The 25,510-nt window shown below is 30.8% G+C and overlaps 1 long non-coding RNA gene across 1 annotated transcript in view; it reads left to right on the plus strand.

Annotated features, from left to right (window-relative positions):
* Positions 1-25,510, plus strand: part of LOC139850275 (uncharacterized) — a 43,450-nt gene extending 17,940 nt beyond the window's left edge. The window contains exon 3 of the long non-coding RNA XR_011759970.1: positions 24,961-25,510. This is a non-coding gene — a long non-coding RNA (uncharacterized lncRNA). The remainder of the gene's footprint in view (positions 1-24,960) is intronic.

Consider the following 25,510-nt stretch of genomic DNA (forward strand, 5'->3'; position numbering starts at 1 on the left):
ACCCGGAAATTTCCGACCAAATTTAAACCTTAATCTTTATATATTTCCGACACGATAAGCAAAATCTGTAATGTCAAGTCTAGAAGGTTTGAAATCTATTTTCGGATAATCAGTTACCCTTTGACCATCCTCGATGATTCATGAACTGTTGTGTGTATATAAATAAATATATGTATAACAATTTGAAATGATAAGGTACAAATTAATGGGTGAATTTGAAATGTAAAATAGTATATAAGATGATGACGTTGTTATATATATATATATATATATATATATATATATATATATATATATATATATATATATATATATATATATATATATATATATATATATATATATATATATATATATATATATATCTATGTGATACATAATCATTAATATATGTATATTGTAATAAATATTAAATATTTTGATATGTATATATAGCTATTAAATATTACATAAATATTATTATTTTCATTATCATCTGTTGTAACAAAAAAAAAATCACTTATCTTTTATAAATATTAGTATTATTATGTATTATTATTAAAAGTATTATTATTATTTATATAATTATTATTAATTAAAAAAAAATTTGAATTAATTAATTTGGTATCACGTTTTTATCTATTCTGTATGAACTTTTGATCTTATTTGCAACTGTTATCCATCATACTCGAATCAATCTCTACAGCGAATTCCAAATTTCAAGTCATTGTCTACTTTATTTTTTTTTGTTTTCTTTGTTCGTTCTTTTCTGGCTTCAGTATCCTGTCGATTCCATAAACTTATTATATAACAAATTAAGTAGCTGTGTTCACAAGGAATTCATACTCTCTCATCAAATATCAGATATCTTTAACAACTAGTACCCTTCCAACAACAATCATCACTTCATTCATCATACAACCTTCATCACCTATGAAACCTCAACCCATATACACCACCATAACTGCCACCCCTTCTCTTCTCTTGATCCATTCGTCCACCTTACAACCATTATCCACGTACAGTCACCACCATAACTATCCCCACTGTTTCGTTTGGTGATGATCATGAAGCACCACCTTTAAACCCGTTTGATCACCATATGACTATCAATGTTGCTCACCATCTTCGCCAATAACCAATAACACTACAAAACGAAACCCATCACCAACATGGAAGCAACCTGCAAACTTTTCCTACTCTCTTTCTGTTTTCTGTTTAAAGCTCAAATCACACCTGTAACATGAATCAACGGTCGCGTTTATATTCTCTTTATATTTTCGTGAATCATTTAAACCCATTTGAAGTTTTACTCATCTTCTTTTCTATTATAAATTCAAACCCACAATAACCCATATCATCATCTCAACAATCTGCCACCAAACACCCTTGTTCCAGTATTAAAATCATCAAAGAACCACACAACAACTCGCTGCTGCAGTTCTACTTATAATTCCGTTTTTACGTTCCTTTTTCTGTTCCTGTTATTATCTAATTGAACGAGAAACCAAACCCATTTAATTTACATCTCCTATTGCAGCTCGTGAATATTTAATTTGTATCCCCTTCGAAACCCTACCTGCGCTGAAATTGGGTCAGATTCATTCCCCTTTTCTGTTTTCGAATTCTAAATGACATGACATGGGTCGACAATGTCTATGGGTGGATAATGAGCTGTAAAGTGGTTAGATTCTTTTTGGTTGAATATCATATGGAGACCAATAAAGCAACAAATATCGAATCCTATAATTTGTTTATAATTTTATGTGATCCTATGTGATCATGTTAATGGATTCGGTATTATGGTGATGATGCCATCGAATGACAATGAGATATAAAATGATGATGAGGTCGATTATAATGATGAGTTTAATGGTGAATAAGTGATGTTCAATGATATTTGATAAAGTCGTTTAAAAAAAAAAAAGAGAAAGTGATACCTGCCACTTTGATTTCGATATGAGTCTGTCTCATAATAACCATCGGGCTAACCATATAATTGGACTAATCAAGTAATTGGGCTTAGTTAAATTATGACCCAACATCTTCTTGTTACAACTAAAATCGGGATATATACATTTGGGGTATTATAAGTTTCGGAAAAACAATAACAGAGGAATGGTTAAAGGGTATTCCATGTGAATGAGAGGTCGCGGGTTCGAGTCTGAGCATTGTCAATTGTTTTTGGAAACTGGATACCTTAAGGTAGCATTTATAGTTATTATTATCATTATTATCATTATAATTAAAATTATGAAAATTATCATTTTTATTAAAGGTAATATTTTTATTTTCATTTTATTAAAATTATTATTAGTAATAAAATTATCATAATCATTAAAATTATCATTAAATTTAATATTAAAACTATTATTTTTATTAAATTTATCATCATTATTAGATTTACCATTATTTTATTATAATGATTATATTAGCAAACAAATAATATTTTTATAAAATTTCATACTAATATTTTAAAAACTAAAATATTATTATTTAAGTTACATATAATATATAAAAATATCTTAATATAATCAAATATATATAAACTTTAATACATTATATTTTAGTTAAAATATTTTAATATGAATCTAATATACAAATTAAGTATTTATTTAAAATACCTAATTAGATGTAACTAAGTTATTTATTAACCAATGTTAATATACGAACTTGTTTAAATGCTATTACATGAGTTAATATATATACAAATGATATAGGTTCGTGAATCCGAGGCCAACCCTACACTAGATCAATGATGTTATATGTATTTTTACTACAAAATACAGTATGGTGAGTATATAGTCCCATTTTTAAACTCTAAATATTTCGGGATGAGAATACATGTATTTTATGTTTTACGTTATGGACACAAGTAACTGAAAAATATATTCTACGTTGAGTTGTACCACTGGCATACTTCCCTGTAGCTTGGTAACTATTATTTACAGCGGTATTGTAAACGCGAATCCTGTTGATAGATCTATCGGGCCTGACAACCCCAACCGGACTGGACGACCAGTATTCAACGGTTGCACAATACTTCGTTTCGTGACTACACTTGGTACAGTGTAGTAAGATTTCATAATAAAGGGAATATGCGACGTGATTAAATGTTAAGTATGGTTACCAAGTGCTCAACCACTTAGAATATTTTTATTAAAATGTTTACATGAAATCTTGTGGTCCATAGTTATTACGCTGCTAGCATCAAACCTATATATCTCACCAACTTTATGTTGACTTTTTAAAGCATGTTTATTCTCAGGTACGAATTAATTTTTCCGCTGTGCATTCGCTCATACTAAAGATATTACTTGGAGTCGATCATCGCCATGGAACCAACTGTTGAAGACTCCGTCCGGATGGATTAGTTCGGGTTATCACAGTTGGTATCAGAGCGTTGGTCTTAGCGAACCAGGTCTCCCATTAGTGTGTCTAACTGGTAGTTGTTAGGATACATTAGTGAGTCTGGACTTTGACCGTGTCTGCCTGTCAAAAGTTTTGCTTATCATTTCTTGTCGGAAATCATCAGCTTATCATCCTTAGAAAATTGCCTGTCTATCATTCTCAAGTCTAGACACGTCCTACTGCATTTAGTGCATCGATAGTGTATAGACGAAATTCATATCTTAGCGTATCTGATAATTCATATCTTAGCGCATCTGTAGACTTGCTTGTCATATGCCGTAAGATCCTCTGTAGGCTACAAAATCTTTATTATTATAGATATTCTATGAAGTTAGAATATCATTCTATATTCGAAAATCATTTCACGTTAAAAATTCTTCTCAAATTGCCCTCCTGGCGATGAGCCTGAAAGCATTTACCGGCAAATCTGTTCGAGAAACCATTTACCCTCTCATTTCTAGAGTATCCTGTCACGATTATATATTATCCTATAGATCGAATCTTATTCATTCACTCGCTTCAATCGTCAATCATTCCGATGAACTAGCAGAAGTTAACGAATTTTCGCGCTCGCGTAACGATTTTGGAGAATATTGTGCGAAAGTTACGAACACCAGCAGCATCACCAGCAGCATAATCAGTACCACCATCATCGACGTCGACAATACCCTTATCAACCCTAAACCATAATCGCGCCGTAACTCTCAACATCACAATCTGTACCTCGAATATCAACATTACACGCCTCAATATCACCATCTGTACTTCGAGTATTGATAGTGCTCCAAATGAACATATATTTAGTATCAATATCCCTCCGATATGTAAAGATTTCAGTTGCAATTGTTCCATTTTCATGTAATATTCATTTATATTAAATAATTGCGAAGACAAAAGGCGAAAACAACGAATTGAAGACGCAAAGGTCCAAAAAGCTCAAAAGTACAAGATACAATTAAAAAGGTTCAATTTATTGATAAGGAACGTCTAAAAATGACAAGAGTACAAGTTACGAAACGCAAAGTACAAAATATCTCAGCGTACGCAAGGACGTTCGAAAATCCGGAACCGGTACATGAACCAACTCTCAACGCTCGACGCAACGGAAAAAAAATTACGAGTCTACTATGTATATAAATATAATATAATATATAAATAATTATAAAAATTATTTATATATTATATATATTTAAATAAAAACCGTCGGCAGCCTTGGATCTTGAAGTTGTGGGCTGGTTTTGGAACCTCCGCGACTTGCGGAGCTGGAAGGCCAAAATGGCCGCGACTCGCGGAGCAGTGAATTTCAGTTCTGGCTATAAAAGCTCTCGAGTTCTGCATGTAAAAATATATAAAAAAATAAATAATAATAAATAATAATAATACTCCCTAGTATAATATAAATAAATATATATATGTATATATAGTATAGATTAGTGTTATATTAGATTAGTTTGGGTTATGTAAAAGTTATTTTTACGGGTTTTTAAAGTCGAAGCTCTGTCCGTGTAACACTACGCGATAAATAATCAATGTAAGCTATGTTCTCCTTTTTAAATTAATGTCTCGTAGCTAAGTTATTATTATGCTTATTTAAAATGAAGTAATCATGATGTTGGGCTAATTACTAAAATTGGGCAATTGGGCTTTGTACCATAATTGGGGTTTGGACAAAAGAACGACACTTGTGGAAATTAGACTATGGGCTATTAATGGGCTTTATATTTGTTTAACTAAATGATAGTTTGTTAATGTTAATATAAAGATCTACAATTGGGCGTCCCTATAAATTACCATATACACTCAATCGGACACGATGGGCGGGGTATTTATATGTACGAATAATCGTTCATTTAACCGGACACGGGAATGGATTAATAGCCACTAGAATAATTAAAACAGGGGTGAAATTACATTCAAGGGTAATTGGTGTAATTGTTAACAAAGTAGTAAAACCTTGGTTTACACGCAGTCGATAACCTGGTGTATTCATTAAACAAAGTATTAAAACCTTGTTACAATTCGAATCCCCAATTAGTTGGAATATTTAACTTCGGGTATAATAATAATTTGACGAGGACACTCGCACTTTATATTTATGACTGATGGACTGTTATGGACGAAAACCAGACGGACATATTAAATAATCCAGGACAAAGGACAATTAACCCATGGGCATAAAACTAAAATCAACACGTCAACCATCATGGTTACGGAAGTTTAAATAAGCATAATATATTTTATTTCATATTTCCTCGTACTTTTATTTATTGTCATTTTAATTATGGTTATTTATTTTATTGTTATTTAAATATCATCATTTACTATACGCTTCGCTTAAAATATAAATCGACAAACCGGTCATTAAACGGTAAACCCCCTTTTATATATTATTTTATATAATTATATATATTTTGTACAAATATAGTTGTTTAAAAATATAGTGTGCAATAAGCCCGCTCCCTGTGGAACGAACCGGACTTACTAAAAACTATACTACTCTACGATTAGGTACACTGCCTATAGTGTTGTAGCAAGGTTTAGGTATATCCATTTTGTAAATAAATAATTAAAACTTGTGTCATATTTTGTAGTATTTTGTATTAAAAATAATACTATTTCGTACACCCCGCTGCACACATCAAGTTTTTGGCGCCGCTGCCGGGGAGTCGGCGAAACTTTATATTTTTAATTTATTTTTGTATATTTATATTTTATTTTTAGAAAAACAATATAAAATCTAAAAAAAAAAAAAAATTAAACACCGAAAAAAAAAATATATATATATATATATATAAATCTGTTTTTATAAAATATTTTCATTTCTATTTTGGTTTTTTTTTTTAAATATAAGTGTTTATTTACTATATAAAAATATTTTGTAAAAATACAAAACAGAAAAATAAATAAAATAAAAATAAAATAAATACGTTGAACCTGTAAAACTGACCTGTCACGTTTGAATTTTGAACCCCCGCGACTCGCGGAGGTTTTGAACTGGGAACCTCGCGACTCGCGGAGCCGCCCAGACAGGTCACACAGAATTCGCATTAATTACGGGTTTTTATTATTATTATTTAAATTAAACCCTAATTAGGGTTATATTTTTATATAATTTAGTTTAGTTTATTTATTATTTTATATTTTTAGTTAATTTAGTTTAATTAATTTATAAACTTAATAGTTTTATAAAATAAATAATATAAAAATAGTATTTTTATAAAAATTGTACTTTTTACAACTTTAAGATTAATTTTATATTTTGTACCTTTTTATTTGTTTTAGCGTAATTTTTGTATTTTTCGCTCGAATTTAGTTTTAAGATATAGTTTTTGCCGTAGTTATTTTTATTTCTAGATTTTTAGGCTTTGCCGTAAAATCCCTTAAGTGCTTTTTCTTTAGACTAAGATTTAGGTGCTTTAGAATTTTGCGACGCCGTTTTTATATTTTAGTACCTTTTTAAGTTATTACCATTTGTGATATAGTTTTTCTTTTAAGCTTTAATATTTTTAGACGCAACTTTTAATTCTTAGTTTTTAATTCTTTTTTAAGTTACGACGAGCTATTTTCTTATTTTTATTTTTCAACGTTTTTCGACGCGCATTCTTTTTCTTTCTTATTTCTCGACGCTTTAGTTTTTAGGACTTAAAAATTTTCTCTATTTCTTATCTAATATCTCAAACGGAAAGAAAAATTATTTAAGCGGTTAAATTAATGGACGTTGACATTTTTCTGCTTCGTAGTAATAGTTGGATTTGTTAGTAGCTGAGTTGTGGCTTTTCCGATTTAAAGGTGCCTGGCTCCCTGCTACATCTTTTGGCTATTCGAAACGTGGGCAAAAGCAGAAAAGTCTATTAATTGGACAACTTATATAAGTTTTTCTATTTTTATAACTAATAGGATAATTAGTGAACGCACCACATTGTAGCTAAAAATTTGTCCATCACAATAAAATGGAAAATTTTGAAAACAGGGCCTTGGAAACTCTTTTTGAACTCCAAAATCAATTAAATCAATACCCTCAAACGAGTGTTGATAACAATTCATTCGGTCAATCTTGGATCGCGAACGACGAAACAATAACTGGTTGTGAAATCTGTGGAGATTATCACTTAACATGGGAATGTTACTATTACGTTCCTATGGAAAATTACGCACCCACGGAACCTGAATGGAACGATTACGAAAAACACAATTCAAATTGGGATTATTCCCAAGAATATATCCAAAGTCAACAACCAGAAGACGAGGAAAATTACGTGTCCGAAAATTCTTTAAACATTATAAAAATCAAACTCGAAGAACTCGATGCTCAAAATGAACAAATGAGAGAGTTTGTAAACCGGCAAGCTGAAACTCTATCAAATTACACACCTGTTGATCTGAGGAGACATGTTCAAAAAAATCCCATATCATCGAATTTTGATGAATTCGAGAGCTCCGAAATCACCAACTACCCCGATGATACTTTTTATTCAGTCTTACCAAATTCACAACATATCGACACATTAGCCTCTACAGACAAAATCATCAATCCATCAATGAATGATGAAGAAGAAATAAGGGTGACAAATTGGTACTCTTGGGAAAACGATAACGTTGAAAATTTTAACCCCGAGACCAAACCAAACTTCACCATTCCACAACCTTCCAACCCAATATTCTCTATAGAAGAGTCATCTACCGAAGATGAACTACGAGCTATAATAGATAATGACACCTCGGATTTCACCCAATTGGGTAATAGAGGTGAAAACTTTGATCCCGAGAATAACCGGAAGGAAATATTAGGAATTGTCCACCCTATAGAAATATGTATGTCGGTATATATCGATCCATTTGACCAAGAACCAGAAAAGAGACATATCTATTTACTAAAAGCTACACTTAAAAAAGAATTAAGTAGTGACGATCGGGTGAGTCTAAACTTTAAACCCATTGATATATTATACACCACCCGAGATATAAATAATTGGCTCACTATTCTAATTCGTGGAACTTATTCTACCGACTTCACATGTCGTCAGCTAAGTGTGGGGAAGTCTAACCCCACTTAACTTTAAATTAGGGGTTCGGGTTAGTGCATAACTCGTTAACAAAAATACATGATAAGTTAGGGTAAAAGACGCATTTTCAAAATTAGCAAACAGTTCAGAAGAGCAACCGTTTTTGAAGAAAAATATGTGTGATAAAACAACATTAAGGAATGAACGATGAGGCGCGCCATCTATCATTCGAAGAGCTTTGTAAGTACAAACTAGGTTTCTTAATCACTTTTCTACACTAATAACCCTCATGAATTTATAATTATAGTCTGATTTCATGCAAATGAGGGCATTGCATGATCTCAAGTGTGGGGAAGGGTTATAAATTCTCTCGGGTTTATACTTGGTTTATTTGCCAAATTTTATGAAAATTTGAAAAATTTTCAACTAAATGAATTTAAAATCATGTTTATATATATTTATGAACGGTGAAAACTAGGTGTTAATACCGAAATTATCGTTACCTCGGAAAGGACATAAATTGAGAAACACCCTAAAACGATTGAATTCATTTAAAATAGAATAAAGGAGAATAAAAAGGCAAAGAAAGAAACTAAGTGTGGGGAGAATGTACCAAGTTATTCAATTAAAAACTATCTATCACATGTTTCTGTAAAGTTTATTGCAAGTGCTTTTGTTTTGGACTAAATTAACTATTTTACCCAATTTATTGTAATGAAAGATGGATCTACGCGATGAATCAATTCCATCATTAAAAGGAAGTAAAGTCTTCCGAAAAAGAAACGCGCTTCTTGATTTAGGTCAGGAAGTTGTCGTCCAGACCAGCTGTAGGTTGACGAAAAATCTAGAAAAGTCATCTCTAAAATCAGCAGGAAATCCACGGACCTCAGCATCAAACAGGGTCGCCAAGTGGTCAGATTTATCCTAACCATGAGAAGGATTTATCTCGTACAATGGGGGGGCACCATGCAAATTAGCTTGATAAGACTAATGAATCAAGATCCCCAGAAAGGATAATCTCCTTAAAGATCAAAAATCAGCTTTTAAGACTGATATTACTCAATCCTAGAGATTGACCTTAAAGATTGAGAATTACAAACTCATGGAATTCAATGATATCTAAACTCGAGCTTGAACGAGAAAATATTTTGATCAAAAATAAAACCGATTTGTTTTCTGAAAACCCATTTTCAATGCGTTCATTACCATTAAACGTAAAATCCTAGGAATTCACCTGGAATTCATTAGGTCACCTGAATCAAATCGGGTGTCAACCGTAAGAACGGTGGTTGCATAGCATGGTCGGAGACAGGACCTTGTGCCAGACCGAAAAATCATAGGATGATCTTTACTATTGCTCCTACAAAGGATAGTACTAGCATCCGACACGTTTTAAGACCATAATTATATGCATGTCACGGGACATTGCCTTAACAGTTGCTTGTTCATCGCTTTCCTTTACAACCGGACGGTAGTTTACCGAAAGGTAATATACGGGACAAGTAAACTGGACGTGTTGCTTTCCTAATACAAGGTTAGCAAGTGGGTGACACAAAACCATAAGTTTTGAGCTAAAATTTTCAAATCTGAAACCCACCAACCCACAAAAATATTTTGCAAACACCGGTGAAGGGTTATTCCGGAAAACCTGTCTAGGGTAAAATCTAGCATGAATTTTCAAAAGATCAAATGTTTTTATAAAGATCCAATTTCCTAACGGATCTAAATTTTCATAGTCATGTGGGACTGTAAACCACAAATGCTACTATCATTGTTTATACCGCCGTATCAAAATCACTGATGTACAAAGTGTGAAGAATAAAGAAGTGATTCTAGTGTGTTTTATTTCAAGACTGTATTGCTTGAGGACAAGCAACGTTCAAGTGTGGGGATATTTGATAGTGCTCCAAATGAACATATATTTAGTATCAATATCCCTCCGATATGTAAAGATTTCAGTTGCAATTGTTCCATTTTCATGTAATATTCATTTATATTAAATAATTGCGAAGACAAAAGGCGAAAACAACGAATTGAAGACGCAAAGGTCCAAAAAGCTCAAAAGTACAAGATACAATTAAAAAGGTTCAATTTATTGATAAGGAACGTCTAAAAATGACAAGAGTACAAGTTACGAAACGCAAAGTACAAAATATCTCAGCGTACGCAAGGACGTTCGAAAATCCGGAACCGGTACATGAACCAACTCTCAACGCTCGACGCAACGGAAAAAAAATTACGAGTCTACTATGTATATAAATATAATATAATATATAAATAATTATAAAAATTATTTATATATTATATATATTTAAATAAAAACCGTCGGCAGCCTTGGATCTTGAAGTTGTGGGCTGGTTTTGGAACCTCCGCGACTTGCGGAGCTGGAAGGCCAAAATGGCCGCGACTCGCGGAGCAGTGAATTTCAGTTCTGGCTATAAAAGCTCTCGAGTTCTGCATGTAAAAATATATAAAAAAATAAATAATAATAAATAATAATAATACTCCCTAGTATAATATAAATAAATATATATATGTATATATAGTATAGATTAGTGTTATATTAGATTAGTTTGGGTTATGTAAAAGTTATTTTTACGGGTTTTTAAAGTCGAAGCTCTGTCCGTGTAACACTACGCGATAAATAATCAATGTAAGCTATGTTCTCCTTTTTAAATTAATGTCTCGTAGCTAAGTTATTATTATGCTTATTTAAAATGAAGTAATCATGATGTTGGGCTAATTACTAAAATTGGGCAATTGGGCTTTGTACCATAATTGGGGTTTGGACAAAAGAACGACACTTGTGGAAATTAGACTATGGGCTATTAATGGGCTTTATATTTGTTTAACTAAATGATAGTTTGTTAATGTTAATATAAAGATCTACAATTGGGCGTCCCTATAAATTACCATATACACTCAATCGGACACGATGGGCGGGGTATTTATATGTACGAATAATCGTTCATTTAACCGGACACGGGAATGGATTAATAGCCACTAGAATAATTAAAACAGGGGTGAAATTACATTCAAGGGTAATTGGTGTAATTGTTAACAAAGTAGTAAAACCTTGGTTTACACGCAGTCGATAACCTGGTGTATTCATTAAACAAAGTATTAAAACCTTGTTACAATTCGAATCCCCAATTAGTTGGAATATTTAACTTCGGGTATAATAATAATTTGACGAGGACACTCGCACTTTATATTTATGACTGATGGACTGTTATGGACGAAAACCAGACGGACATATTAAATAATCCAGGACAAAGGACAATTAACCCATGGGCATAAAACTAAAATCAACACGTCAACCATCATGGTTACGGAAGTTTAAATAAGCATAATATATTTTATTTCATATTTCCTCGTACTTTTATTTATTGTCATTTTAATTATGGTTATTTATTTTATTGTTATTTAAATATCATCATTTACTATACGCTTCGCTTAAAATATAAATCGACAAACCGGTCATTAAACGGTAAACCCCCTTTTATATATTATTTTATATAATTATATATATTTTGTACAAATATAGTTGTTTAAAAATATAGTGTGCAATAAGCCCGCTCCCTGTGGAACGAACCGGACTTACTAAAAACTATACTACTCTACGATTAGGTACACTGCCTATAGTGTTGTAGCAAGGTTTAGGTATATCCATTTTGTAAATAAATAATTAAAACTTGTGTCATATTTTGTAGTATTTTGTATTAAAAATAATACTATTTCGTACACCCCGCTGCACACATCAAGTATGAACTTCGTTCTACACATTGATCTACATCGACTATCTTCGCTTTACGTATTATTCTACCTCATTTTTTTTCCTCGTTCGACATGGTGATTATGTAATTTCTAAAGTTTTAGAGATTATGTAATCTAGTATTAACGATAAATCAGATGAGTTTTTGACTCATTAAATCCATGATTACATCCGATGAAAATATATATGCAAGTATATTTTCATAAAGATTGAAATTAAAAATTCTTTTGTCCAAACTGTTAATGATGAAAATATTTTAACGGGTGGGTAGTACCCGAGGAATATTTAATTCACGTTAATAAGTTACACTGTACATTCTTCGAATCTGATTCAACGATCATTTACTATCCTACTTACAATCACCGATAAAGGTATCCGTTCACCCCAGATTAACCATTTTCATTTAAATTTCATATTTGGATTTTGACCTATCAGAATCCAACAAGTGGCATAAAGAAGAAAACATTGGACAAAATAAAATTTGTTAGAAACAGACGAATTAACTAATTGAAATATTGTTAAGATTCCACGCTAACTGTTCCTAGCTAACTGTTCCCAGCTAACTGATTAACATTTAATTTATCGCAATTTACATTCTCGCAATTTTATTTATCGTCATTTAATTTCTGTTATTTACTTTTACGCACTTTAAATAACGGGACACGTATGCAAGGTTTCGACTTATCATATCGACCCATCTATATATATATTTCGGAACAACCGTAGACACTCTATATGTGAAGGTGGGAGTTGGCTATACAGGGTCGGAGTTGATTCCAAAATATATATATACTTTGAGTTGTGATCGACACCGAGACCGGTACACGGGTCACGATACGTATTATTTAATTCGAATATTATATATTAAATTATATATGAATCATTGAACCATCGGACTATTGGACTGCTAACTTTGGACAATTAAAATGAATTAAATTAAAATATTGATTATAACATATGAAACTAAATAATTCTTCAAGCTTGCCACTTGATTTCATCTTAAACCTCATTCGTATCTTGACAATTACAAATCGCGTTCAAATTTTTCATGATTTTTGAAAACGCCTCTATCAAGAAGTTGAACCAGTCGCACCTCGTCTACGGAAAAAGATTCCTGCATAAAGTTATGCACCTGAAAACTCTCGGAAACTGAGTCAACACGTAGCAGTGTAAATTCCTTTAGTGTTATTATTACCCAAAATTACTTTGCAATTTCCTTCCAAATTAGCCACTTTTATCACAGCTCCACTTTGACTTCTTAGTAAAACTGGTCTTATTATCATCTCGATATAAATACGTTGTCCTTTCGCCGTCATTACTGGAGAACCTTTCATATTCCACGACATCATGTACCAGCAACTCGGCATCCCTTTGGCGATACCCGCAATTAGTATTTTGAAAATCTCATAGCACTTCTCCAGTTATATCTATAACATTTATCTCTAGGAAATTCATACTCCGAATGTGAAGTTCTTGAAAACATCCTGAACTATGAAGTAGTTCTTGAAATACTGATGAAGCAGCAAAAATCGTAAACGACTTTAAACAGTCAAAAGTTTACGATGAAGTAAAGTATGTTGGAAAAGCTCAGAAAAAGAAAAGGGTTGAAACTGGAAAACGGATTGAGCAAAGTATGAAGGAGATCGTGGACAAATTATGAAAACTAAACCGACCCCAAAGGATTCAAATGATTTAGTGTCTGCTGAAATCGTTAGTAAGAACCCTACTCCTTATTCTAAACCTTTCCAGATGATATCCTTCATCGACATCTTATCTCAGATATTATAAGATATCTTCATATCTTCCGTTATACATATTCTCCATATTGTTGGAGATATTTTCACAACTATCTTAATCTGAAATCATTTATCTCTTCGTAACATCTGCGTTACAATATAAAAGAAACCGTGTTAGTTTCTGAATCCTGAAACCTTCGAGTTTAAAATAGGAATGTTTTGAAGTAGTGTTAGGAACTGATGCATGAATTAGTATAATATAATGAAACTTGATCAACTTCATTATATTACAGTAAGTCATATTAAGTTTCTAATGAAACGTGATGATTCATAGTACCATCATCATGTGCCATGTTACACGGCTCTTACATTCTATCCAATTCCCAAATATATTAGGAACATATAATCTTGATAGTTCTATCTTTTCCTGAATATTCTGGTAATTTAACAAATCAAAATCGTGCCATTACCATTTCTTTCTAAGAGTATCAGCTATGTTCATTCCAAATTTCATACCTACGAATTCCGGACCATTACACGCTTGACACAAAGTCGGAGAGAGAAAAAAAAAAAACGAAAGCATAAAGCTTCGAAAAATAATGAAGGATGTAAAACCCAACAACCACTCAGAATTTACAAACTGTGTATATCCATACGTATTGCAACGTAAAGACACGGGAGAATCAAAAACATTATAATTCCGAGGAAGTGATAGAGAAATGAATAGATTCTTCTGGCGGCATATGAAAGAGAAGAATGAAAGATATGGAAGTTAGAAGTATAACAAGAATCAGAACGGGATGGAGCATTTTAGAGGATACTTTGAGGTATGAATTGAAAGAGAAAGGATAAGAGATGTGAGATATGGAAATAAGGAAACAAAGGGGATAGATTTATAGTAAAATATCCGATAGAGAAATCAAAACAGATTATTTCATTTAATCAACGAAGATTCTGATTTCCTAAATCGCCGAAAAACCAAATCTTGTTACGTAAGATTTTCTTAAAATTCCGTGAATTCCGGAAATCAATCATAACTACATCATTGGTTAAAATGAGTATATTTTTACTCATCTCACTCCTTTGCGATAGCTTCATTTATATTTCTCGCATAATCGAATCGTTTTATCTACATTACTCAATGATGATAAAACTCCATTATTGCCTCATATTCGTCATGAAAACATTTTTATTGTTATCCATGACACCTCTATCAAATTTCGGGGACGAAATTTTTTAACGGATGGGTACTGTAACGACCCGGAAATTTCCGACCAAATTTAAACCTTAATCTTTATATATTTCCGACACGATAAGCAAAATCTGTAATGTCAAGTCTAGAAGGTTTGAAATCTATTTTCGGATAATCAGTTACCCTTTAACCATCCTCGATGATTCATGAACTGTTGTGTGTATATAAATAAATATATGTATAACAATTTGAAATGATAAGGTACAAATTAATGGGTGAATTTGAAATGTAAAATAGTATATAAGATGATGACGTTGTTATATATATATATATATATATATATATATATATATATATATATATATATATATATATATATATATATATATATATATATATATATATATATATATCTATGTGATACATAATCATTAATATATGTATATTGTAATAAATATTAAATATTTTGATATGTATATATAGCTATTAAATATTACATAAATATTATTATTTTCATTATCATCTGTTGTAACAAAAAAAAAATCACTTATCTTTTATAAATATTAGTATTATTATGTATTATTATTAAAAGTATTATTATTATTTTTATATATATATATATAATTATTATTAATTAAAAAAAAATTTTGAATTAATTAATTTGGTATCACGTTTTTATCTATTCTGTATGAACTTTTGATCTTATTTGCAACTGTTATCCATCATACTCGAATCAATCTCTACAGCGAATTCCAAATTTCAAGTCATTGTCTACTTTATTTTTTTTTGTTTTCTTTGTTCGTTCTTTTCTGGCTTCAATATCCTGTCGATTCCATAAACTTATTATATAACAAATTAAGTAGCTGTGTTCACAAGGAATTCATACTCTCTCATCAAATATCAGATATCTTTAACAACTAGTACCCTTCCAACAACAATCATCACTTCATTCATCATACAACCTTCATCACCTATGAAACCTCAACCCATATACACAACCATAACCTCCACCCCTTCTCTTCTCTTGATCCATTCGTCCACCTTACAACCATTATCCACGTACAGTCACCACCATAACTATCCCCACTGTTTCGTTTGGTGATGATCATGAAGCACCACCTTTAAACCCGTTTGATCACCATATGACTATCAATGTTGCTCACCATCTTCGCCAATAACCAATAACACTACAAAACGAAACCCATCACCAACATGGAAGCAACCTGCAAACTTTTCCTACTCTCTTTCTGTTTTCTGTTTAAAGCTCAAATCACACCTGTAACATGAATCAACGGTCCGTTTATATTCTCTTTATATTTTCGTGAATCATTTAAACCCATTTGAAGTTTTACTCATCTTCTTTTCTATTATAAATTCAAACCCACAATAACCCATATCATCATCTCAACAATCTGCCACCAAACACCCTTGTTCCAGTATTAAAATCATCAAAGAACCACACAACAACTCGCTGCTGCAGTTCTACTTATAATTCCGTTTTTACGTTCCTTTTTCTGTTCCTGTTATTATTTAATTGAACGAGAAACCAAACCCATTTAATTTACATCTCCTATTGCAGCTCGTGAATATTTAATTTGTATCCCCTTCGAAACCCTACCTGCGCTGAAATTGGGTCAGATTCATTCCCCTTTTCTGTTTTCGAATTCTAAATGACATGACATGGGTCGACAATGTCTATGGGTGGATAATGAGCTGTAAAGTGGTTAGATTCTTTTTGGTTGAATATCATATGGAGACCAATAAAGCAACAAATATCGAATCCTATAATTTGTTTATAATTTTATGTGATCCTATGTGATCATGTTAATGGATTCGGTATTATGGTGATGATGCCATCGAATGACAATGAGATATAAAATGATGATGAGGTCGATTATAATGATCAGTTTAATGGTGAATAAGTGATGTTCAATGATATTTGATAAAGTCGTTTTAAAAAAAAAAAAGAGAAAGTGATACCTGCCACTTTGATTTCGATATGAGTCTGTCTCATAATAACCATCGGGCTAACCATATAATTGGACTAATCAAGTAATTGGGCTTAGTTAAATTATGACCCAACATCTTCTTGTTACAACTAAAATCGGGATATATACATTTGGGGTATTATAAGTTTCGGAAAAACAATAACAGAGGAATGGTTAAAGGGTATTCCATGTGAATGAGAGGTCGCGGGTTCGAGTCTGAGCATTGTCAATTGTTTTTGGAAACTGGATACCTTAAGGTAGCATTTATAGTTATTATTATCATTATTATCATTATAATTAAAATTATGAAAATTATCATTTTTATTAAAGGTAATATTTTTATTTTCATTTTATTAAAATTATTATTAGTAATAAAATTATCATAATCATTAAAATTATCATTAAATTTAATATTAAAACTATTATTTTTATTAAATTTATCATCATTATTAGATTTACCATTATTTTATTATAATGATTATATTAGCAAACAAATAATATTTTTATAAAATTTCATACTAATATTTTAAAAACTAAAATATTATTATTTAAGTTACATATAATATATAAAAATATCTTAATATAATCAAATATATATAAACTTTAATACATTATATTTTAGTTAAAATATTTTAATATGAATCTAATATACAAATTAAGTATTTATTTAAAATACCTAATTAGATGTAACTAAGTTATTTATTAACCAATGTTAATATACGAACTTGTTTAAATGCTATTACATGAGTTAATATATATACAAATGATATAGGTTCGTGAATCCGAGGCCAACCCTACACTAGATCAATGATGTTATATGTATTTTTACTACAAAATACAGTATGGTGAGTATATAGTCCCATTTTTAAACTCTAAATATTTCGGGATGAGAATACATGTATTTTATGTTTTACGTTATGGACACAAGTAACTGAAAAATATATTCTACGTTGAGTTGTACCACTGGCATACTTCCCTGTAGCTTGGTAACTATTATTTACAGCGGTATTGTAAACGCGAATCCTGTTGATAGATCTATCGGGCCTGACAACCCCAACCGGACTGGACGACCAGTATTCAACGGTTGCACAGTACTTCGTTTCGTGACTACACTTGGTACAGTGTAGTAAGATTTCATAATAAAGGGAATATGCGACGTGATTAAATGTTAAGTATGGTTACCAAGTGCTCAACCACTTAGAATATTTTTATTAAAATGTTTACATGAAATCTTGTGGTCCATAGTTATTACGCTGCTAGCATCAAACCTATATATCTCACCAACTTTATGTTGACTTTTTAAAGCATGTTTATTCTCAGGTACGAATTAAGTTTTCCGCTGTGCATTCGCTCATACTAAAGATATTACTTGGAGTCGATCATCGCCATGGAACCAACTGTTGAAGACTCCGTCCGGATGGATTAGTTCGGGTTATCACAGTTAGTGTTAGTGTTAGTTAGTGTCACACGGTACACAGGTACAGGTAGGCAGGCAGGTACATGTATTACTACTATTACTATTACTATTACTATTATTATTATATTTATATTTATATTTACATTTACATTTATATTTACATATATTTGTTATAATATGAGTACAAAAAGTCATATGGATGATAAATTTTAGTCAACTTTGTATAGCTTGTATAGTAATATTTTACACTATAAATAAGACCTCTATGTTAGCCTTCAAAAAACACACTTTGATATATATTTCATATATATAAACTCTCTCTCTTTTCTTACTTATATGTATAAGTCTCTACTTAGTAAATAAGCCAAAGGTAGTTATAAACTACTAAATTACAACACGTTATCAGCACGATGAGCTTAGTGTAATCAAAGGATATCTCAAACGATCACGAGTCACTAATCAAGGTATGAAATTATTAATAATTTTCAGACTTGAATATATCAAATTTTGGACTACTAACATTTTGAACTACTAATTTTTATTAAGTTTTTAGTGCATTTGTATTGTTCTTATTATATGGTTGGCTCTGCCACCTAAATTATATATGGTCGACACTGTCGCCTAACTATCATTTATGTTTTCTAACTATTATTAACTTCACTAACATTTATATTTATGTTATTTAAGTTATATATGGTCGGTTATACCACCTGAATTATATTTTCTGTAATCTAACTCTTATTAACTTCACTAACATTTATATTTATGTTATTTAAGTTATATATGGTCGGTTATACCGCCTGAATTATATTTTCTGTAATCTAACTCTTATTAACTTCACTAACATTTATATTTATGTTATTTAAGTTATATATGGTCGGTTATACCGCCTGAATTATATTTTCTGTAATCTAACTCTTATTAACTTCACTAACATTTATATTTATGTTAATAAGACCTCATGATTGTACGCAACACGTCATTTGACAACACGGTACTTTATGTACGCAATACGTCATTTGACAACACGGTACCATGGGTCGAGATTAATTCCGATCAATACGAATACGATGGGGTCTTTATATGTTATCTAACATTTATGATTACTTATGCAATTAATCATTATTTATTTCATGCATACTAATATTTATTCTTAAATTTATAATCTTAAAAGTTAAAATAAGAAAAATTAGTTTGTACTTTTATTAAAAGTAAATCTTAAAAGTTAAAATATAAAAAGTAGTTTGTACTTTTATTAAAAGTAAATCTTAAAAGTTAAAATACAAAAAGTAGTTTGTATTTTTATTAAAAGTAAATCTTAAAAGTTAAAATAAGAAAAAGTAGTTTGTACTTTTATTAAAAGTAAATCTTAAAAGATAAAATATAAAAAGTAGTTTGTATTTTTATTAAAAGTAAATCTTAAAAGTTAAAATAAGAAAAAGTAGTTTGTACTTTTATTAAAAGTAAATCTTAAAAGTTAAAATACAAAAAGTAGTTTGTATTTTTATTAAAAGTAAATCTTAAAAGTTAAAATAAGAAAAAGTAGTTTGTATTTTTATTAAAAGTAAATCTTAAAAGTTAAAATCAGAAAAAAGTATTTTGTATTTTTATTAAAAGTAAATTTTAAAAGTTAAAATAAAAAAAAAAGGAATGGTAACATGGAGTAGCTTTTTGTCAAAAATGAAGTATTGAAATTGAAGTGGTCTCCTTCTATAATTAAAAAAAATATACTTCTATCAAATGAATTTTTTTTTGTGGCCGACAATTCCAAACACGAGTCAGTGTTTAGTTTATCAAGAATATCTCTTGCTTTGGTGAAAGGTCACGATCACGATATCGGGTGTTGTGAAAGAATTAAAAAATTGGTCAAGTGGCCTTTTAAAAACTAGAAAGTTTTTTTTTTTTTAAACAAAAAATTTTTTTTATATATTTATAATTTACGGGTAACGTATAAAAAAAAGGAAGTTTTTTTTTTAAACAAAGAAAGTGTTTAAATGAGTTTTACAGAAAGGGGGAAAGCAAAGTAAAAAAAAAAAAAAAAACTTTTTTCCAAACTTGTCAAATGTTTTGTTAAAAACGTGACCGTTGAAAAAAGGAGGTTGAATAATAAAACTTAAAAAAAACAAATTATTTTTTTTAAGAGTGTGCATCAAAATGGCCCGTTTAATAATGGGGAGTTAAAAGGATAGTCAAATTGTTTCAACGAACAAGGGTTCAAATGGATGTTTCTTTAAAAAAAATCCGCGAGTACGGGTGATGGATCCAATGAATCCTCATCCACGACCCGCGGGTGCTATCCCTAATTGTGACAAGTACAAATCAACTAAAAGTCTAAAAGATATATGCTCTTATAGGGACCAAATGTTCACAATAATTGCCTAAGCTAGATATGAAACAAATAGTTCATCAAGAGAAAAAAAAATGCATCTAAAGCTTCTACTGAAAATTAATGTGCAAGGTACAACATATAACTATATGGTCAAATTCATTTGAGTCTTCGAAGTCACAAGTATATGATGTATATATATTACTCAATTAACAAAATAGTAAATCGAAATTAATTCATATGAATAGTAAAACGAAATTAATTAATTTACTATTCACATAAAAAGCGCATATGATGAAGAGCGCGGCGCATATGATAAAAAGCGAATATGATGAAAAGCGCAGCGTATATGATGAAAAGCGCATATGATTAAAAGCGCATATGGTGAAAAACAAAGCGCATATGATTAAAAGCGCATATGGTGAAAAACACAGCGCATATGATTAAAAGCGTATATGGTGAAAAGGATATATAATGAAAAAGCACATATGGTGATTTATGAAAAAAAAAAAAACACACATATGGTGATTAATGGAAAGCACATATAGTGATTAATGAAAAGTATATTGTGAAAAAGAATCACAAATGTTTCTTGAAAAAATTCAAGGTAAGATATATGAACCAATTCATCCATCATGTGAACCATTTTGATATTTCATGGTTCTAATAGACGCATCTAGCGGATGGTCTCATATTTGTATGTTATCAAGCCGTAATATGGCATTTGCAAAGTTTCTTGCACAAATTCTTAAATTAAGAACACATTATTCTGATTACACCATTAAAATGATGAGACTTGATAATGCTGGTGAGTTAACATCTCAAGCATTTAATGATCATTATATATCTACAGGGATTGTTGTTGAACATCCAGTTGCTCATGTGCATACACAAAATTGGTTTAGCTGAATCAATAGATAAACGCTTGCAGCTAATAACTAGACAATTGATAATGAGTACAAAACTCTCAATATTTATATGTGGACATGTAAATTTACATGCTGCGACATTAATTCGCATTATACCATGTGGAAGTCATAAATATTTTCACTTACTACTTGATTTTGGCCAAGAGCCAAATATTTTCTACCTTAGAGCATTAGTTGTGCAGTGTATGTTCCAATTATATCACCACAGCACAATAAAATGGTTTTTCAAAGAAAGATGGTAATATATTTTGGATATAAAACATCTCCAATCATAAGATATACTGAACCCATGATGGGTGATGTTTTTACAGCACGTTTTGCTGATTGTCATTTTAATAAAACATTGTTCCCTAGATTAGGGGGTGAAGTAAAAAAATAAATAAATAAAATGATGCTTCATGATGTGAACATCAATTAAGGTATATTGAACTCGCACAAAAGAATGTGAAACGAAAGTTCAAAAATAATGCATATGCAAGAACTTGCAAATTAATTACTTTATGCATTTACAGATATAAAAAAAAAGTGACTAAATCATATATACTAGCGATAAATGCTCCAACTCGAACTGAAATTCCAAAAGCTGGCAATAATGTCATTGTTGAGTCTTTGCTACGCATCAAACGTGGAAGATCAATTGGTTCCGAAGATAAAAATCCTCGAAAAAGAAAATCAGCTGATAATGAGGTAAAAGAAAGTGTTCAAGAAGAACCACGAATCAATATTCCTTCTGCAGAGGATATTGATAAATGTAAATACATAAATTGCGATAAATTATGCAATATTATGGAACCGAAATGAAATGAAAAATCTTGATGAAATATTTTCATATAATATTACAATGACATCATGAATAAAGATGATGATCTAGAACCAAAATCTGTCATTGAATATCAAAATAGACATGATTGAGCTCAATGGAAAGGAGAAATACGAGCTGAATTAGAATCGCTCAATAAAAGAAAAGTTTTCGGATTAATCGTTATCACTTTTAAAGATGTGAAACTATGGGATACAAATGAATTTTTATCCGAAAAAGAAATGTGCAAATGAAGTTACAAGGCAAAACTAGACTTGTAACTCAAAATTTTCCACAAAGACCGAAAATGAATTATGAGGAAAACATATCCTCCTGTAATGGATACAATTACTTATTAGATACTTAATCAACCTGGTAGTTACTTAAATGCATCTCATGGATGTTGTAACTACTTATCTGTATGGATCACTTGATAGTGATATACATGAATATACCTGAAGGGTTTAAGGTATCATAAGCATCTAATGCAAAATCCAAGGGAATGTATTCTATTAAATCACAAAGATTTTTATATGGGTCTATACAATTGGGACGTATGTGGTATAAATGATTAAGTGATTACTTGATAAGAAAAGTGTATACATATAAACTTATTTGCACATGTGTTTTTATTATGAAAAACAATGATCGGATATATATCGTAGTTATTTATGTCAATGTTCTTAACATCATATGAACAAATAAAGAGATCTATGAAATCATTCAACTTCTAAAGAATTATTTTGAAATGAAAGATCTTGAAAAAACCAAGTATTACCTTGGAGTGCAAATTGAACATATGCCTAATGGTTAACTTGTACATTAAACAACTTATACCGAAAAATTTTAAAACATTTTTTTTTAAAAAACAAACTCATTGTTGTTAGATCACTCAATATTGACACTGATCTATTTCATCCCTGCGAAGATCATGAAAATCTTAATAGATCGGAAGTTCCATATTTTAGTGCAATTGAGGTTCTTATGTATCTTATAAATTATACAAGACCTGACATTTCTCTTGCAGTTAATTTGTTGGCAAGATTCAGCTCAACTTCTACAAAAAAAAAAAAGGACATTGAAATGGGATCAAGCAGATATTTTGATACCCTTGAGGAACTGCTGATTTAAAATTATTTTATTCTAACGCTTAAAAACAAGATTTGGTTAATTATGTATATGCAGGTCATTCATTAAATCCTCATAAAGATAAATCTCAAACTCAGTATGTATTCCTAAATGGAGAATGCTATAAAAGACCAACAACTATCTTCACCAACAACTGTATATGAAGATAATGCAGCTTGCATAATACAAATGAAAGAAGAGTATCAAAAGTGACAGAACAAAATATAAATGCTGACGAGGCGCGAAAGCCATAGACGGTCTAAACGGTCATAAGTTTGATGGAAACGAATGGTATGTTGGTAAGGCTCAGAAAAGACTAAAAGGGAATAGGAATTGAAATAAGGGTTTAAGCAAACCATGAAGGAGACTGTAGACAAGTCACAAGGGCTAAACTTGTACATAAAAGATTTAGATGATAAAGTTTCAGATGAAAACCTCATATTCTTCTCATATAAGACAACCAGATTAAAATGAGATACGTTCAATTAACAACTCTGCTGATCTTTATACCAAAGCACTGTCAACCGCTGTTTTTCAGAACACACGTTCACAATATTGGCATGGAGCAAGTTCAAAATATGTGACGACTCAGCGATGTCTACTTGAGGGAGAGTCAACTCTACACTGCACTCTTTTTCCCTTGACTAAAGTTTTTATCCCACTGGGTTTTTCTTTAGCAAGGTTTTTAATGAGACAGTACTAGTTGCACTCTAATAAAATTGGTCATCCAAGGGGGAGTGTTATAATATGAGTACAAAAAGTCATATGGATGATAAATTTTAGTCAACTTTGTATAGCTTGTATAGTAATATTTTACACTATAAATAAGGCCTCTATGTTAGCCTTCAAAAAACACACTTTGATATATATTTCATATATATAAACTCTCTCTCTTTTCTTACTTATATGTATAAGTCTCTACTTAGTAAATAAGCCAAAGGTAGTTATAAACTACTAAATTACAACAATATTATTATTATTATTATCATCTATAAAAGACTTCTGTATATAAAAAGCAAAAGAGGAATAAACCTGTGCAAGGGGCCGAGCGAAAACAAAATTCGGTGAATTTATCAAGGATATTTGAGTCCTGGTTCTTTTAGATACTTGAGGTATTTGTGTTTTGTTTTAGATGGCTTCTAATCTTCCGTTTTGATGTGTAGATTGGTTACCCTCTTGGTTTGGTTGTTTTCGTTGTAGGGTGTTGTTTTCTTTTGTTTGTTATCTATATCTATACTTGTAACCAAATGTAAGAAGCTAAAAGTTTTGATGTACAGAGAATGGTTTGTAGGCCAAACACACACGGTCCAAGTTTTCATGTAAACATGGTGGGATTGGAAAAAGGTCAGAGATCAAACTCGACCAGATATCCATGGGATTTGGATGCGGGAAATGACAGACGAAGAGGAAGAATTCGAGTTATGGTTACAACAAGCGTTAGCCTCGGGTTTATTTTGTGAAACATCCAAACGAAGAAAAAGTTGGAGCCCGTTCATGGTACCACGAAAGAAAGGAAAAAAGACAAGGGAATAAACGAATGTCTCAATGGTCATAATCATTAGGCTTGTTAGAAGATGAAGTGGTTCTAATCTTACCGTGCCAACCCAAAAAACCAAACGAGGAACAGGAAGGTGGAAGATAGGTTGGCTTAATTTCATTAATAGATGTAGATAATTTTAGTTCAAGTGTCCTCGTGATTGTGTAGTATGTTTTAGGCATTTTCAATAAGCAATTTGAAAATCAAAAGAAGACAAAAAGGTTAGCTTTTTCTTTTTAAATTGTAGTTATGTCTTAATTTGAAGTTGTGAACTTAAATTTTATTTGAAA

The sequence above is a fragment of the Rutidosis leptorrhynchoides genome, chromosome 5 (genome assembly GCF_046630445.1).
Source record: "Rutidosis leptorrhynchoides isolate AG116_Rl617_1_P2 chromosome 5, CSIRO_AGI_Rlap_v1, whole genome shotgun sequence".
NCBI classification, from domain to species: Eukaryota; Viridiplantae; Streptophyta; class Magnoliopsida; order Asterales; family Asteraceae; genus Rutidosis; species Rutidosis leptorrhynchoides.